At 40.8% G+C, this 17,121-nt stretch overlaps 1 long non-coding RNA gene across 1 annotated transcript; it reads right to left on the reverse strand.

Moving 5' to 3' along the window:
- Positions 1-2,463: 2,463 nt before the first annotated feature.
- LOC147752950 (uncharacterized) lies at positions 2,464-4,635 on the reverse strand. The gene is made up of 2 exons (XR_015312683.1): positions 4,179-4,635; positions 2,464-3,374 (listed from the first exon to the last, which is right to left on the reverse strand). It is a non-coding gene; the product is annotated as an uncharacterized LOC147752950 (long non-coding RNA).
- Between the last annotated feature and the right edge of the window lie 12,486 nt (positions 4,636-17,121).

Raw genomic sequence — 17,121 nt, forward strand, 5'->3', positions numbered from 1 at the left:
TCGGCTGTTCACCGGCTTACCTTTATGCGCCGGGGTGCTTCGTCTGATAATGGCTGACACAAGCAGCTTGATTCAGCGAAGTGCCGCATCATTTACGATCGAAATCGAGTGAGTGAACTAATTCGAACGATAATGACGACTTCAACCGATGGGGCGGCAAAATAGAAAAATCAGCACCGATATCTGACGACCCTCGGCGTCTCACCTAACGACGTCTCAAGAACACAGTTACTTTGGCTTGCCTTGCTTTGTACGCTCTACGAGGCTTTGTAACAAATGCAAAAACAACTTAAAAGATAGAAACATACCATCACGATTATTTTGACATTTCAATCCCCTCATGAATATTGTTAAGGAATCATTGCATGCAGTAGTGGCAGCCCAAGTGTTCGACTGGACAGAAGCAAATATCTGAGATTGACTCGTAAAATTTGAGAACAAGCTCTCAGCTGAAAAAGGTTTGTCTGTTCATCTGACCATAGCATCGGCGTTAGACCTTAACAGAATGAAGAACCGTAACGTGCGGCCGCTAACATCTCATCATGGTGTAATGAAGTCACCTATTTCCTATGAATTCCACTGTTCTTCTGATTTAGTCCCGTAAAAACAATAACTGATGGAAATGTTGAAATCGCCGCAGCATCACGGGTGCACTTTTTCGGGCTGTTATTCTATAGATAGCTTCGTTCCAATTATTTGCTATATTCCTCTTTTTTTTTTGCTGCCATTCAAGCGACACCAAATCTGTGGCTTTCTCTGTATACGGGCCGAAGCTTTCGCCAGTTAATCTATCTGTTTTCACGTATCCCAGCGCTGCTGGAAGCGCTCGTCAAGGAAGTCAACACGAATAAGACTCTACTTGAAAAAAAAAACTATTATATTTAAACTAAAATATAGCGGTATAATGAGCAAAAATAGATTTTGAATAACTAACGAGTGTTAGTTATACGGTCAAGTCCATATATATAGCGTAAAAGTGGATGAAGATGGGTTATTCTGATAGCGTTATTTATGTTGAAGATGGTACTGAAAGGTGTTTCAGTGCTTATTAGACAAACTCTCCCAGTGTGGATAATAAGAGAATTAGTCACACGTAGACGCACAAAAAATGGCCGGATAATAGATAATTAAGATAATTTTAATCTAGCCTATTTAAGGAAAGATTAGCTTGGCCAGTGATTTCGTTGGCCCCTAACTACTTTCGATATGCCTATACTAGATAAATAATAACCGCTTTGACTTCTACAAATGTTTAAGCAGATTTTAGAGGCCTAAGTATATTACGACTGTTTCCTTTGTAGTTCTATTTTAGATCCGAGTCATTTTTTGCAAAACAGAACTTCTGTGTTGAACAAGTCGCGACGCAATTATATCATTAGAAAGAAGGGTATTATAATTGAATCCACTTCACGCCTGGATATTTTTTTTTTCTCTATTAAGTTAAGACTGATAAACAATGTCTTAGTGTTACCGAAAACGAAACATTTTTTTCTAGCGTTTCTTCATTTTCCGGAAAATCAATATATATAGATATACAAACATATTTCCTAAGCGACAATTCCCGTCAAAATGTGAAACGTATTAGCCTCTACAGCTTCTTCAAATGAGCAAGCAGTTTAACTGCCTACGAGAGGTGCCATATGCAGGTCGAAACTCTGTAAAACGATAGACATTAGCAGACTGCTTTAATGTTGAAATATTCAGGGGGTTAGTAGAAGCGTTGTAGCAAATACTTCCTAACTATTTTCAGACCCTAATAGAATAAGGGTCTTATTATACAATCACCTCGAAACCACACGAGTGCCCCAAACTCGGTGATTTTGTATATCTGTCATTACATATCTTCTCGGTTGTTGACATTGAAGGTGATGGTACAGTTATCAAAAATAATAAACGGAGACTAAATAAGTTACTCGAAAATAAATCAATCTTACCATATTATGAATAGTGGGTAGAAATAAGCTAGCTCATTTGTTAAATAAATTTTAGTTATAGGATGGTAATGTGAATATTGTTTATCTGGCTTACTCTAGGCATGGGATGCTTCACGGTTTTCTGGTTTTGGAGTCCTTTGGACTTCGTTACTACGGCTTGTTCTACTACCTCAGGGGTTGTTAGCGTTTGTTTTGGCGATAGCAAAGGGGCTAGCAAGACTGGTATCATAAACTACTTTGACATAAGTCAATGATTCAAATGTAGATATCGGTGCGAAAGTTTGTTTGGAAGGGGCTTTCATGGATGAATGGAGGTAAAGAGTTATAGGTTATTTAGAGAGCTTTAGTTCGCCGCCTATAAGCAAGGATAGCGTGTCGACTCCTTAGAAGACCGCCTGAATGAACTACGTTGTTATGGAGAGGTTAGCTCATAGTCATATCCGCTCGAACTTGTCCTGAGCTCAGTTGGCATCCTAAAGCTCTGATTGTAGCATTCTAGGATTCTGTCGTACGCCTAATACACGCACCATAAATGAAGCTATCAATCGCGTGCTTTTTATTCATTTTTTTCTGTTATCGCTAACTTAGTTAAAAAAACATCTTTAAAAGAACTGGCAGCCTTGTGCACAAATTTACAATATATAACTGGTAACGTCCCACCGGCTGCAGAAACGTTGATCACGCCTGAAGAGACCACCGGCATGAAATGACGAGCCATCTGTGACTATTATAACACTCTACAATTAACTCTTTTTTAACAGAGAGACCAAGTGTTCGGTGCGATAGGTAGTGTGCCATCGTCAGTGCGTTGTTCGTAATATAAAACGAATCAATTTCTCAGTAATGAAATCGTATAGAACCGTGTTTAGTTAAAAATCCAGGTCGTTGATTGAATTGTAAGTTCTGTACTGGTGATTGCGGACTAAATCTATCAGCAGCTGTAGCGTGCCTATAGACTTGATTTTCGATCTATATGGCTATCTTGTTGTGACGGACCTGTGCTCGCAAAGTGTGCATGCAGCTCCGCGAGTTTGACAAAAAGAAATTTGTCTAGAGGTCGCCATGATTCGATTTCGCCGTAATGCGAGGACATGGCACACAAATGACCCAACCACAGAAACCTTCTCTGTGTCGGTTCAATGTCCGTTAGAAATGCTGACCCACTGCTATCTTGGCAGATCTTCCATAACCGATAGTGATTCAATTGTCGTCTTATTGAAGAGCAAAGAAAAAGTCCAATTGAAAAAAGATTCAGTCGCTCCTTCTGCCAGTTCACACCATCATCGTAGACGACTTCAGCGTTCCCATAAAAATCCGCTGTCTCTGATATGCGCGAACGGTTGCCTTTGAGGATGGATTGCAAGACGTAAAGATATGCAGATTTGTAGAAGTATTCGATCCTGCCGACAAGACCTTGTCGTAACGACCTAATGAAACATACTGGGCAACAACACAATAGCTTTTTTTAAAGCATTATAGAACTTGTATATGTTACATAACGCTTAACATACGTACACTTCTTTGGTGATACTGGAAAAGTTTTGGGAAAACCGTTTGGGATTAAAATAAGAAGACAAGAACGATCTGTATGGGTTGTTTTGAAATTTCACTGTATAAGCTTCACGATATAGTTAATGACAAGCATTCACATAACTAGGACCTGAAATATATATATATATATATATATGTTATATATATATATATCTCTTTTGTTTGTTTTACAGTGAGATTTTGCAATGGGTAAAAAAAGTATGTTCGCGTCAACGGGTGCTCGCGTAATACTAACTGCGTATTATAATCAGAAGGAGCAGGTCATCCTTATGATGTCTAAAGCTAACTTGCTTCATAATTATGCGATGCAATAAATGAAAGTAATAGCCTTAAGGCTGTCGCTGATAAGCCGTAGTTCCTTAATCTATAGTCTATATACGCACCGTAGCCCTAAGAATAACGGCTCGAAAATGAGCTCGTCTATTATACGCTAGAGAAGGCGCATCCCTTTAAATTTCAGAGATGAAAAATGCAACGAGCAAAAAACAAAAGAAAAATCTACATTTAGAACACAAATATCCTAGTTGAATGTAATACACATCAGCGTCAATGAGATTCATCCAAGGGCAGTTTAAGCCATAACGGCTGTATCAGGTCGGCCTTGATCCGGCGCAACTGGTCCTGTGGGGCCAGGTGCACGTAGCCTGTGCATATTTATAACATGTCGTTTCAGTTTGTTCTTGTGTTGCGTACCTTGTGAATTTTGTCTCTCTGCTAGTAACAAGGTACGTCCAAGAAGATGGCAATGAACTTATCAAACTAACCGTTGTGGTTAAACATTGCACATAACTAAAGTTGCTAACTAAATTTGACGTAACGCACCACCTGAAGTGCCAAGTTCTCACTAATGGATATCTGAGATAGCGCCGTTGGAATCGTGTCTTTTCAGCCATCAATAAGCATTGATTCGCATCGGGAGGAAAACGTATGCTAATTGACCCGTATCGTCTGCATACGCATTATATGCAGATTATAGCTATTCCCTGTGACTTCGCTTCGTTAGCCCGCCGAAAACAAGTTACTTCTGCTTAAAACCGCGACCTGAACGCCACCTACATCAAGAGACAAACACAAAATGGCTGAATTGAGATTGGGAATACAACTGAATATAGATCTGAATGTTACGTTTTTCTGCCTAAACCAACTCATCTTAATGACTAGTTCAACGCTAGTTAGGCCATGTTTTTAACTAGGTATATTCTTTTTACAAATATTTATCTAGCACTTTACCTAATATTGAGCAGCCGCTGAGAACGTACAACCTTATTTACTTTCAGCGTCCCTATAAGCAAAGTGTATATATATCAGGTTATTCGTTATTTACGATTTAAAAACTACTTAACTGTAACAACAGTTCAAAAAATATGCCGTATCTGGCGACAACGTCCCCTACTCTAGCTCCTACCGACTAGCTGCTATATTCCACCAAGAGATTACGTCCCACAAACCTGAGCACCGCAAAATCAAATGTTCCAAGAAAGGTTGCCATAACTTCATTCTAAACTAGGGGGTCATATCGTATCAGCAGGCTACAAAGGGGCTATTGTCGACACATGCACAGTCGAATGTTCTAAAAGTAAAAGCAATCGAGCAGTCTAACTGGACTCAACTTCCCTCTCGTTCGGAGACCTACTAGCCCCCTATACTACATACATATATATCGTTTAGATTCAATTATATAGATTGGGTCGGTAAGCTATTGTCGACTACTATTTCTCTTTTTGAAGCTGGCTAGCAGAGTGTGAAAGTCAACATTGTACTCAAAGACGTGTGAATCGACAACGGAACAAGAGACTGTCTAACAGTGTTACGCTACTTTCTAAGCAAACGCATCAAACAGCATGAGCTATGCGGAAGGCATCCTCGTTGGAAGCCATATAGTTTAACTGTACACTCGTTTGCCACTACAGTTGATTAACGAGATAATCCACTCCCCAGTGAACTTGGTGAAGTTAAACTGCGATCGCGTCCAATCGTGAGATCACGCTTAGCCCATTGGCGGATTTCTTGCCAATGGAGACTGCCTATTTCAACCTGTCGACTAGAACTACCTTTCGTATAGATATTTCATTGTTCTTTTGAGAATAGTAAAGGCCAACATGCATACGGTGCGACCTGTCGGCGTGTGCCATAAAGTTGGTCAAAAAATGATCCCGCTAATTCTCGGCATCTTTGTTAAACATTTTTTAATCCGGTCAGCCTGAAATTTGCCGTGCTTTTTCTTTGGTATATTTCGCCTAAATGTATTTATAGTAGTTTCGTGTACAAAAAATGTGTTACTCAAAAAAACTGCTTTTGCATCACTGCTTCCTAGGCTGCTTCCTCACTGGTGGGAAATATGTAGGTGAGACAATGAGAATTGTGAAAGAGACCAAAGTCTAAAGTGCAGTATCTGACGGAGTTTGTTAGAACTAGTTTCAACATTTTAGAGCCGAGGATCTCGACAGAAGTCACGCTCCACACGGCCTCGAGGAACAAATTACACTGAACTACAAACTTTGGTAAAAATTCCGACAAGTCGCCATGAGCTATTTGTATTAGGGATCCCAGTCGGCGTCACTGCTACCACCTATTGCCTGCGTGCACTAGCGAACATATCAAAGGCTTCATATAAACTTGGTGATTCAGTGACCGACCGGATGACCATACGAGCATCATGGCTTGCGCGATAAAGAAGAAGCCAACAAAATTTGCACAAAATCGTTGCCGGCAGTAGAAGGCCTCTTGCAAAGAACAATGCGATTTCATTATATGACAGCATTTGACTTCATGAAGCTTTGCCAAGCCGGAAACAACTTTAACCGGTTGTTTGTAGTTCACAGCTCAGACATTACATTTACGACTATACGGATTTTGGCAGCACGACCTGAAACAAGGTCGGGATCCGTCTGTTGTCCAAACACCTAAATAAATACCTCAGCAGCCAAGATTAGCCGGTTCGAAAAATTAATACTGGTTCAGGTAAGTTTTAGAGGAAATCATTTTTTCATCACCCGCGTGACTTATCGTTATAACTGTAATCATTAACTAGTAGTCACCGAGGCCTTTAATTCATACTCCGCATAACGGCACCCGTGCTCCAATCTCAAGCCCATCCAATCCCTTAGAGTCGTAATTACACCATACGTATCTGTCATAGTTACATACGATATGTGTATTAGAACATAATTTGATGCAATAGAATTCATCGTTGATGGCTGTAGAATCGTTCTCCAGGCCGGCCGCGCGTCCACGCGTATATCCAAGGTTTCTTGCTCGATAGGTGAAGAGCACCTGGTAGGCAAACTGTCAACGACTGGTCAATCAGCGGACTGTCTATGTGTGAAGCCTCAGGTGACGGATCAACCTGGAATTGAAATTGTTGTTCATGCATACAACATACCGTCATGCGCTCCACCGTGACGTTGGCGTGTGCCAATTCCGATAGTCCGGACACGGATAGGTCGACGCGGCTTCATCTCGGGCGATTGTTCTAACTATGCTATCGCAGCGATAATTATAGTTATTGTTACTATGACTATTGCGATCACTCTAATCGGTAAAAAGGTGGCAGCGTTAGGTGAGTGGTCTTATAGCTAACAGTCTCGAGAATCGTGCCATGGATTCGACTGCACAGGATTCTCATTGTCTGCCTTTACAGGACACATTTACAGGAACGATTGCTATATACTCCATATGATATTCTTGAAAAAAGGCTCTTCGAAAGCATGTTCAGCTACTTTGTTCACGCAGTTTAAATATCAATGGCTCACGCTTTCGCACCTTAATCACCCTGTGAGACGGCAGTGGGTAAGGCAGGGACTTACCGTCACGCCTAATTAGACGTCTGCCACGAATGGTTTATACACGCAGTAGAACTCGTATTACTTTCTCCAGGTAGATCTGGAGTTTTATGGCGTAACTGCAATTCAGTCTACACACTAAATACACCAGGCCCACTGGTGCGTGTAAAACTTTTTGAGAAAATAAGATGTCTAATTATAAGATTTTTACCTAGGGCACAGTTGCATCTTTAGAACTTCATGGAAACTTATAAAACATTTTATACGAACGATCAACAGCTCCCGGTTGAAACGTTTCGGTGTCGAAGTGAACTTAGTTAATGTGTATCCTTAATATGTGCGAATTTTATTTATTTTTCCGTGTAAATGTATAAAAATGAAAATTGCAAAAAGTACAATTTTGATAGACAGTTAAATGGATTCATTATTATAGCCATAGACTCTACTAATAATGCTTACCATTAAATAACTTAGGAAGAATATTGCGATACTTCAAGAGCTTGCCCTGATAACGAACATACCAGGTGCGAAACGAATTCCTTTATGAGTTTTTATTCAGTTAAAAAAGAGGAAGTATCGCGCTGCTTTTTTGTTGAATCATCATGAAGGTGCCTCCTCATTACGTTTGATATTCAATTATAACATCTGATAGTTAGGTACAAGTTCATAAATTTCATTTCAAGAGGTTAGGTATTTCAAGGTTAGGCTTAACTTGAATCTTACTACATAGCTAACAAAGATACCAAATTTGTATAGATACTGAAAGCCATTCGGCGCACTGGATACTTTACGTCCGCTACTGCCGTGAAGCTTTGCCATTCCTCGACTTTGAATACCAAAAGCTGCTTCTCCTAATCCTCTTCCCAGTAGGCACGGAATAACGTTGTTGTAACAACATAAATGTGTTATTTATCAGAACAAACTGATCAGGATTCAGACAACACCGTCGGCATTAACGACCAGCAACGCAAACCGTCACGTATTGATTTTTTCTATCGACAGCACTTCATTTTTGAGTTTGCCGGGAATCGCCAGAACGTATTCACCCAGTTCACTCTCTCAAACAATGTTAGACAAGGATCGCTAGTAGTTTCGTTCAACCCGGGAACAACATCATTCATTATTTCTCAGAAATCTCTAATAACGCAGAATTGGAGTTGGAACAGAGAAAAAAGAAACATGTTAAGAACACTGTTTAGGACGTGGAAGTTTTCCGTGCAAAGTTTGTCCTGTCACGGTGCAGGGTGTGCGTTCTTCTACTGGCGCCTATTTAGAAACGTAGGTTCGTTGCTGATAGCCTGAACCTGCCTCAGAGAAGTCGCTGATTCGCTCATCAACTGAGCTTTTCAGAACCTTGGCGGGACGTCGCTTTTTTCCGTAGGTCGATTCCTTCTCCCCGTTAAGCTAGACATTAATGCCAATAAGGAACGCCTTAACGCACTTATTGGAAGCAGTGGTAACCTTTTTTAGCATAGTCTGCTGTTGTCATTTGTGGATTTTGTACGTTGTTAAATCTCTAGACCTAGTGTACCTCTATATTTTGCATTTTGCGTTCGGTATCGTTGTTAGGCAGGCATTGCATTAACGAAACGAACCGTGTGCCCTAGCTCGAACCAAAACGATAATGTGTCCCTGGAGTTACCTACTAAACTATCATAGAGACAAACCTATCGGATGAATAACAGTGATTAATGCAGAATTTAGTCTATTTAAATTAAAGCTCCAAACTAACGTTATTTCAATAAATCTTTTTCTTTACATTTTTATAATACGAACTGTATTGTGCAAATTATTTGCTAAGAGCTGAACTATCGATCCTGCCCCCTGGGCTACTGGGCCAGAGAGAAATACGGACCTCTTTTGATTTCGATGCCTCAGGCCCTCTATTGCAGGCCCCCTAAATTCTATATTGATAATTTACTTAAAAGCTCACAATAGTAAGTTTTCAGGCTGTGATGAGTGCCTGAGCGTTATTTATTCTTGAACCTTAACGCCATATCAAAAGACGACAATACGAAAATTTGCATTTAAATGTACTTTGAATTTCCTGTTGTGCTATGATCTTTACACACTTGAAATGTATATGTGGGCTGTGTTAAAATTCTAGCCAGAAAAATCTCTTATAAGAGATATGAAGCTTAATTTTGTAATGATTTGTGGGGGAATCCTTATTTCTGCGTAGAACGCAGGTAAACAAGTTATTCGAACGAGTTACCTGCTCTATTTACTATTCAGACCTTTAGATCGTCTGCGCAATCTCAGAATATTAGAAGATGCCAAGCAGACCGTAAGCCAAGATCATTTTTAGTCTTTCTCACAACTACATCGTGATGTGTGCATCTTAGTGCTTTTAGTATACTAAGTAATAATACGACAGGAACCAATAGACTTTTACTTTCTTTTCCTTTGGCTCAACTTTAAAATATTGGTCATAAATTCGCAGCCATAATCTAAATGTGTTGCTCGGGTTGGGGGTTGCTAGCCCAACAGGAACAAAAATGCAGAATTTGATTTTATGATTTATTGACGCAATGTGTCGCAGTAGACGTAACTAACGCGAACGATTGAAGCAAGTGCCCCTCTTCTCATTGGCACCCCGACAGTGAAAAAAACACGTACAATGACGTTTACATTAAATGTGATCAGTTGCTAGGTTAATGTCCAGGCACCGTTTTGCTTTTTTTTCCGAAGAAATTTACATAACTCATATTACCTCTATGGCGACCGTAATAATGCGATATTGAATCGCATGGCGTACGTTTTTACGGGTTACAATCCCTCTTACGTTATTTTATATGGCTTTCACGACACTTACCGCCAATCAACTGCGGTGATTAGAACGAGGCAGCAAAATTATCACACGCTCATAGTACTTTTATTGTCGTATGAGATATACATACGCTATGTTCTCTTCAACGCTTATCTCTGTGACCAGTCACCGTGCTAAACCCACGCATGAATTGAGAACAATAGCAATAAAGGCACGGCCAAAAAAAAAGGCAAATGGGGTCAAGTCCGAGTACTGTTTTCATTTCTCTACGAGATAAGGACCAGCCATCGATAACGGGCGAGTTTATGGTTACGCTAATGTCATTCAGCTCAGGCTTACGTCACTTTCATGGTTCAGGCTCTAAGCTAGCGTACTTGCACATATGCGGGAAAAGCCTGTATTGTACAGACACGGTGTCAAGCGTTCCATGTGGCTAATATACTTGTTAGCTGCTTCTAATGCTTCTTCCGCCGGCTTTTTCTCCAAACAAGCAAAAAGACCCCCCAGTGAAGACAATTCGAAGGAAGGGTTCTAACACCCTCCAACTGACTGTCGTTCTGGTAGATAGTGTTGTCTTTTCGACTGCTACAGGCACTATTCTACTCATCCGCTGTTATTTCTCTATCTATATCATTGTATAATAGAATCACAAGCAGATCGCTGGCCGCGATGTCGCTGTTGTGACGTTTTGGATGCTCCGATGCGCGTTGAAACAATTAAAATGTCGATACGCGCGACCCGAATGATTTAGACGGAGTGAGAGAAAGCAGAGGGTCAGGAAAGGAGGGTCAATAGGCCCACTCACCAATGGCAGGATCATGCCGGAAACTTGCTTTATCCAGGTACCATTACGATTCTGTTTGTTGTTATTATGGTTTTTATAGCCGCTGCTGTTGTTTTGTTGTTGCCTTTTAAACTTCCCCGTTTAGTACGCGACCGTACGTTTTGCTACAAATATTCTCTGTCGAATGCTTCAAGTGAGGTGATAACCAATTCTCCGCAACATTGTAAAATCCCGTTTAGCGGTCCTTGCTTGCCATTCTAGCGGTGTCAAGCCACCACATTACAGGTTTACGGAGAGAATCAACTAGTCATAAGCACACGGGTAATTTGTGCACTGGATGGCAGCCTTAAACATCCTTCAATTTCCTTCACGCCAATGCCTTTTATGTGCGCCTAAGTGGTAACACCTGGATGAACATGGATGTACGCGAGTATTAGCATTTTAACGAAACGAGATCCTGCTGTTTTTGTCTGACATCACTATATAGAGGATATCATGCCGCCAGGGTCATGCTTGTATAGTGTATGCTTTCTTCTCACGCAAAACTCGCCTATAAACCGCCTGAATAAAAGCGTTAAGATTGGCTTTCTTGGGCGAGTCGTCTTTCCCCGTTAGTCGTAGCAACTCTCAGGTAAACAGCCACACTTACCCTGATTTTGTAGTTTCCCGCTTCTTTCCCTGGCTCTTTCTGCCCCAAAGTTGGATATCTCATATTTTTTAGGGTGGCTTTTTTACAGTCAAGCCTAACGGGTATGTTCCACTTGTCAAAGTGTACATTCACACACATATGGACACAGATCTGATTCGACTTGAGGTTCCGTAGATGAGTCTGCATCCGCCTGTTCCAGCTGCCCAGAGGACCGTGCATGCCCAGTTCAGAAGAGAGCCGGCTGAGAAATTTCCAACCGTTTGGTGCGCTACTGCGCAAATAGGGCCAAAGGCGTCTATTTAAATGATCAAACGTTTATTGAAATAAGATCTAGTGACCATGGTGAGAATGGTCGATGAAAATGAATGGAAAAGCTTTCCGCTAAAAAAATATTGAAAGAAATTGGCAGATTCTTAGTTCATTTTGGCAATTTATTCCGCTCTAACGTCACAATAATTAAATTATGCTGTTTGTATACGGTGTGGTCAGTACTATCTGTGCTAGTAGAATCTGCGTGGAGGTTTTTTTAGCTTCAATTGAGTTCGGGGACACATTGTAGTCCGAGTTCGAATCCGGTCGTAAACACACTGTTTGTTTTATACGGGGATAAAGCGACTATCGAAAACAATGCTTGACGGCAGAACTAAGCAAAGACTCGAAATTTAGTTAAAAAGTAAATTATTCTTCAATATGGCCCACACTCGTTGTGAGCCTCTTTTGCATCATCATCATTTACATACGTGTATGTATTGAATAACGAAGCTTGTTTTCATTAGAAAATCAGAAGATCGATAGCGCATTAATATCGTAATGTATCGCTAGTGCCAACTGGGTATCATAGGGAAACTAATCTTAGTCTACCGCATCCGACGCCTTTGGAGAATGACGTTGTCCGAGGAGGTAATGCGTATTTCTAAGAGCGTTACGATAGCAACATCAACTACGCTGGCTATCGCTGGCTCGGATCTTGAAAGCGTTGGCAGATGATGACAGAGTATTTGTGAAAAGAAAACAACGGTGAAAAAAATTAATAGTTTCAGGAGCTGTTTGATCTGATTGCTACGCGTGGGTCACCTCAGATAAGTCCAGCAAGACTCCTCCCAGCAGACTGAAGGGCACTGACGAGGCAATGGCGAACACTTGTCGACATAAAGCGTATTGATAGTTAATGGTTTACTCAAGTTCGTATTTTATTTCGAGGTACATAAAGATATATGTAGGGTACAATGTTGCACGCTTTACTCTAAGAGGAACACGATTCACATCTGAGTTAAGCTTTAGGTTGTGACGTAAACAGCTTTTGCAATAAATCAATGCAAATTGACCACGACAAAAACGGAAAATCTAGGAAAACTCTAGGCGAATTTTCTGGCCGTCGTGTGAAATCTTCAAGGGTTTACTTGGACCGCTTGGCGCAGTGTCCTGTCAATGCCTGCTCTATAGATGTCTACGATACGTCTGTGTCGTACAAGCTTACGTTGGGCACCAGGTAGCAATTAGTGGTAAGTTACTCACATCTAAAAATTACCAATGATTACGTCTGTATAGTACATTACGAAAATATCTATTACTGCCAGTTGAGAAATGCAACGAATGAAGAACAACGAACTAGCGTTTCGTCAATGTTTTCCCGTGGGCATAAATGCCGTTGTAATGACGACGATTGTGCCGATTAGTTTATGTGCACGACACGGTGTCATGGCACCCCAATGCTACTGCAGTTACGGCAACATCTAACAACCACTTGAAACTAACGATACCAAGTTGCTGGTATAACCATAATGAATAGGTTACATTTGACACAGGATCAGGGTAACCTGCTTCTACAGACCCCTCATTCTACCCAACCATCATGCCCGAAGCAATGAATCTAGCCAAGAATCTGCCAAGCTGCCTCTATCTAAAATAGATTCTCACATCTATCTGTTATGTGTATCTCTGTTGATTTTTTTAGCGTTCCGTTTGTTACGCCGTCGGTTTGTTAGCATTAAGTAGGTTGCTAGTTATTTAACGCAGCGCTATTCATATCCAAAGCGAGCGACTGACAAACCCAAGTGCCAAAAATGGCTATATATATATATATATATATATATCCACTATTCAGTATGCGCAACAACAAAACAAACGGCCAGTTGAGAGACGTTGAAAATGAATGCGAGCGTGAACATAACGTGTTGGATAAAAATGGCGTTGTATACTCCCGAATCTCGTCTGTAACTGTAAATTTCGGCCTACCACCAACTTTTCCATGGCGTGAAAAGTCGACAGCATGTGACAATGATCGGTAACCACTTATGTAGCGGCAGGACGTCGCTGGCCTCGCGTTGCGGAGCGTCCCGTCAGGCTGACTTGACTGCCAAATCGCTCCCACTGACGGGCGCTGATTGACACACTGCTAATGAGCTTTTCACCGTTCGCAGGCTTTTTACAACAAGATGTCTCGGGTGACGATCTAATATATTCGTTCCCACGCGAACGAAGTTGAGAAGGCGCAAGATAACTACTAGCTGTGGAGGCTGCAAGATGCAACGCTTGCCCCAGCCGGGTGAACGAATAGACTTTGTGGGGTTATTAAGTTCTCCAACGGACTGAACGACACCTGGTGATCGAAGGCACTCGCGTGAAAGCGACGCGGAGGTCAGGGGAAAAGCTCGTTGTTGTGACAATCTCACCGCGAAACAACATAACGACACTTCTAAGAAGGCTGCTTGCAGGAACCATATCAAGCGCTATGAGCCGTCGGGCTATCTGACCCATCAGGGTATATGGTGATATAGTTTATTGTATCATATTGAAAGAGGTAATATTAGGTTTTGTTTTTCCTTCTTAGGGAATATGTTGTGTTTGATGCATTTGGTCTTAAATGTATCCTAAAATGCTGATAAATCTAAATAAATTCTTAAATACATATATATATATATATATATATATATATATATATATATATATATGTATGTAACGCATAAGTTAATATTCAAGCAACGTAAAGGAATCTTCTTCCAAACCAACTAAATATAATAAGTAAATGGTTATCAGGTAGCCATAAACAATAAAAAAATGTATCGTAAAAACCCATACTAAACGTGTTGAAACTGCTGGACAGGCCAATATGGACACCTTGTACGTTATTATTTAGATATTTATTTTTATACATTAAGTGAATAGGGAATTGTAAGCACAGATATCATTTTTTTTATGACTTGATGGACTTAAGTGTTAGTTGCGTTTGTATTCTTGAGAATTTAGATGGATTCGCAGGATAGGTAAGATTTTTGTGATTTTCGATGTTTTCCTCAGGGCGAACCAGGTTTAGTCCTGACGAAATATACATATGCAATGTAAGTAGGTTGGAGATAAGATGATTCAATCATTTTCTCGTTCTCCCTTTAAACGCAAACCATGCCCACACCTCTATTTAACACTGACGCTGTTATTAAACTGTTAATGAGTACGAGTCTCGGATATGTTCTTAATTAGCAAAGATGTCGCAATGCAAACGATGACAGATACGCTTCGCTGTTCAACAGGTCTAAATCGAATGATCCACGTACACGTTTCTATTAATTGTTGTCGGCGTTTGTAATACAAATGCCTATTTGTACAGTCGCCGTGACCTGTGCTAGGACAAAGGTCGAGCAAAAAGAAATTCGCAGCAATAGATACCAGACGTTGCCGCTCGTTGAAAAGATTTGCGCGATATTTTTTGTTGTTATCGACTTTGTTCGACCCCTCTTTACCAGCTCAGCACTTTTGCTTCGTTTGACAACAGCGGCCGCCGCCATTTTGCTGTTGTTGTTGCTTGTCACGTTTATTTTACTGGTCGACGCTCGTCGCTATTGTGTAATGACATGGATGATCGTCGTAAGCTTGTGGATATCTAGTATCCTGCTTTCTCATCCTGTGTTACGCTTACGTGGACGACAACAGCACGACCAAGCACTGTTTATTCACGCTGTTTACCAATAGGGTTTTTTCAAAAGAGCAATCGAACATAGACATACGTGCACAGACACACATCCACTACCGCATCCAAACTAACGAGAGACAAAAATGCCGACTATGGGAAAATCTTGATGAGAAATCAGTCGTGTTTCTGGTATTAATAGCAGCGTCAAACGCACCACTGAACGTAGACCCAGCGTCAACTTAAGCATGGCTGAACAAAGAGATGAAGCACATGTAGCTAGAAATGTCTCTACGACAAATACGTTGCCGAGTTAGATCCGTATTAGCGTTAATCAGACGGACTATGTCTTACATAACGGTACAAACGTAAATTTTTAATCTTTATGCAGGCGGCAGCTTTGTGTCGTTGTTTCCCTGAGGAACGACATTCTTTGATGGCCTTCGACAATACTCGTAAAGTAAAAAACGCTCATTGGAAGTACATATTGTACATGAGATCTATGTGGAAAAACGCAGCGGTAGAATCATCGATATATTTACCAATCAGAGCGTATATTTCCAAGGAAACGGAAACAAAGCTATAATTTAAAGCACCGATAAGTGCTCCTACACAACCCACAATAGATAAGTTAATTATCTACAGTTGAACAAGATATATCAAGATCAGAGCGATAAACAGCGGCCGTATAAGCTGATACCAGCGCTGTAAGTGGAGGCGAGAGTTCGGGTGCGGGCATGGAAACACTTTATGTTTGTAATGGTTCGATTCAGTCGTTTAAAAAAATGTCTAACAGTTAAGTAGAAGACGTAAAACATTTATTTTATTACAATCCATCTAAAAGTCGAGAGGGTAACACCAAAACAAGCTTTGATTTTGTTAGCTTTAATCTGCACTTTTGTTTCAAGCTAATTGCACCCTAAAGCTGGTTCATACATCCATGTTCCGCCCATGTTCACTCAAATCAGTATGAACAACAAAACGGAACTTGTCGCAAGGTCTATCCAGCCTGCTACTTTCGGCGTAACCTATTATCTACATAAAGTTGTAACTTATGCCTTACTTCATATTGTAATGTTCATTTCAAATTATTACTATCTCTTGAGCTAACTAAAAAGCAAAGACAAAGCTCAAATATAAGAGAGGACCCCGTCTATGGCATTCTTTTTAGGACAGAACAAACACTAGCTGTCGATCTAATTCATTTTCCTTGGCTTTGGTCATGACGATCACCTATGTTGGCCAATGATTACCAGCATGTCTCTTTAGGAGGCTACCTCCCTCGTGCAACCTAAGCCAAGTACTTGGCTGTTGTTGAACTTCAAACAGATTTTTAAGCAGAAAATAACTGGCTGCACCCCTAGTAATGTACAAGCTATGACCTAAGTAATGGATTCCAGTTCGCCTAGTGATAATCGCACAAAGACAGCAAACGTATCTTTAATGCCCGTTCATGGTCGCGAGCACCACCCCACGTTCGTGATGGCTTTGTTGTTTTTAGCTAATGCCACCTGCTACGCAATAAAAACGACTGACCGACTGCGCAGTCTAGTTTTAGGCTCATAATATTTCGTACTCATCTACTTATTGCTATTTGATCTTGTAGAACTCCTCTCGGTACCCGCTCCCGACCATGATTTGCGGGGCTTGTCGAGAATGTATTGCTCTGACTATCTCTCCTAGGATTTACATCGCTGTGGCACATGTCCTTATCGACTGAATTAAATCGTGCACCCACACACAGGCG

Source organism: Varroa jacobsoni, unplaced genomic scaffold (assembly GCF_002532875.2).
Source record: "Varroa jacobsoni isolate VJ856 unplaced genomic scaffold, vjacob_1.0 scaffold_858, whole genome shotgun sequence".
Lineage (NCBI taxonomy): Eukaryota > Metazoa > Arthropoda > Arachnida > Mesostigmata > Varroidae > Varroa > Varroa jacobsoni.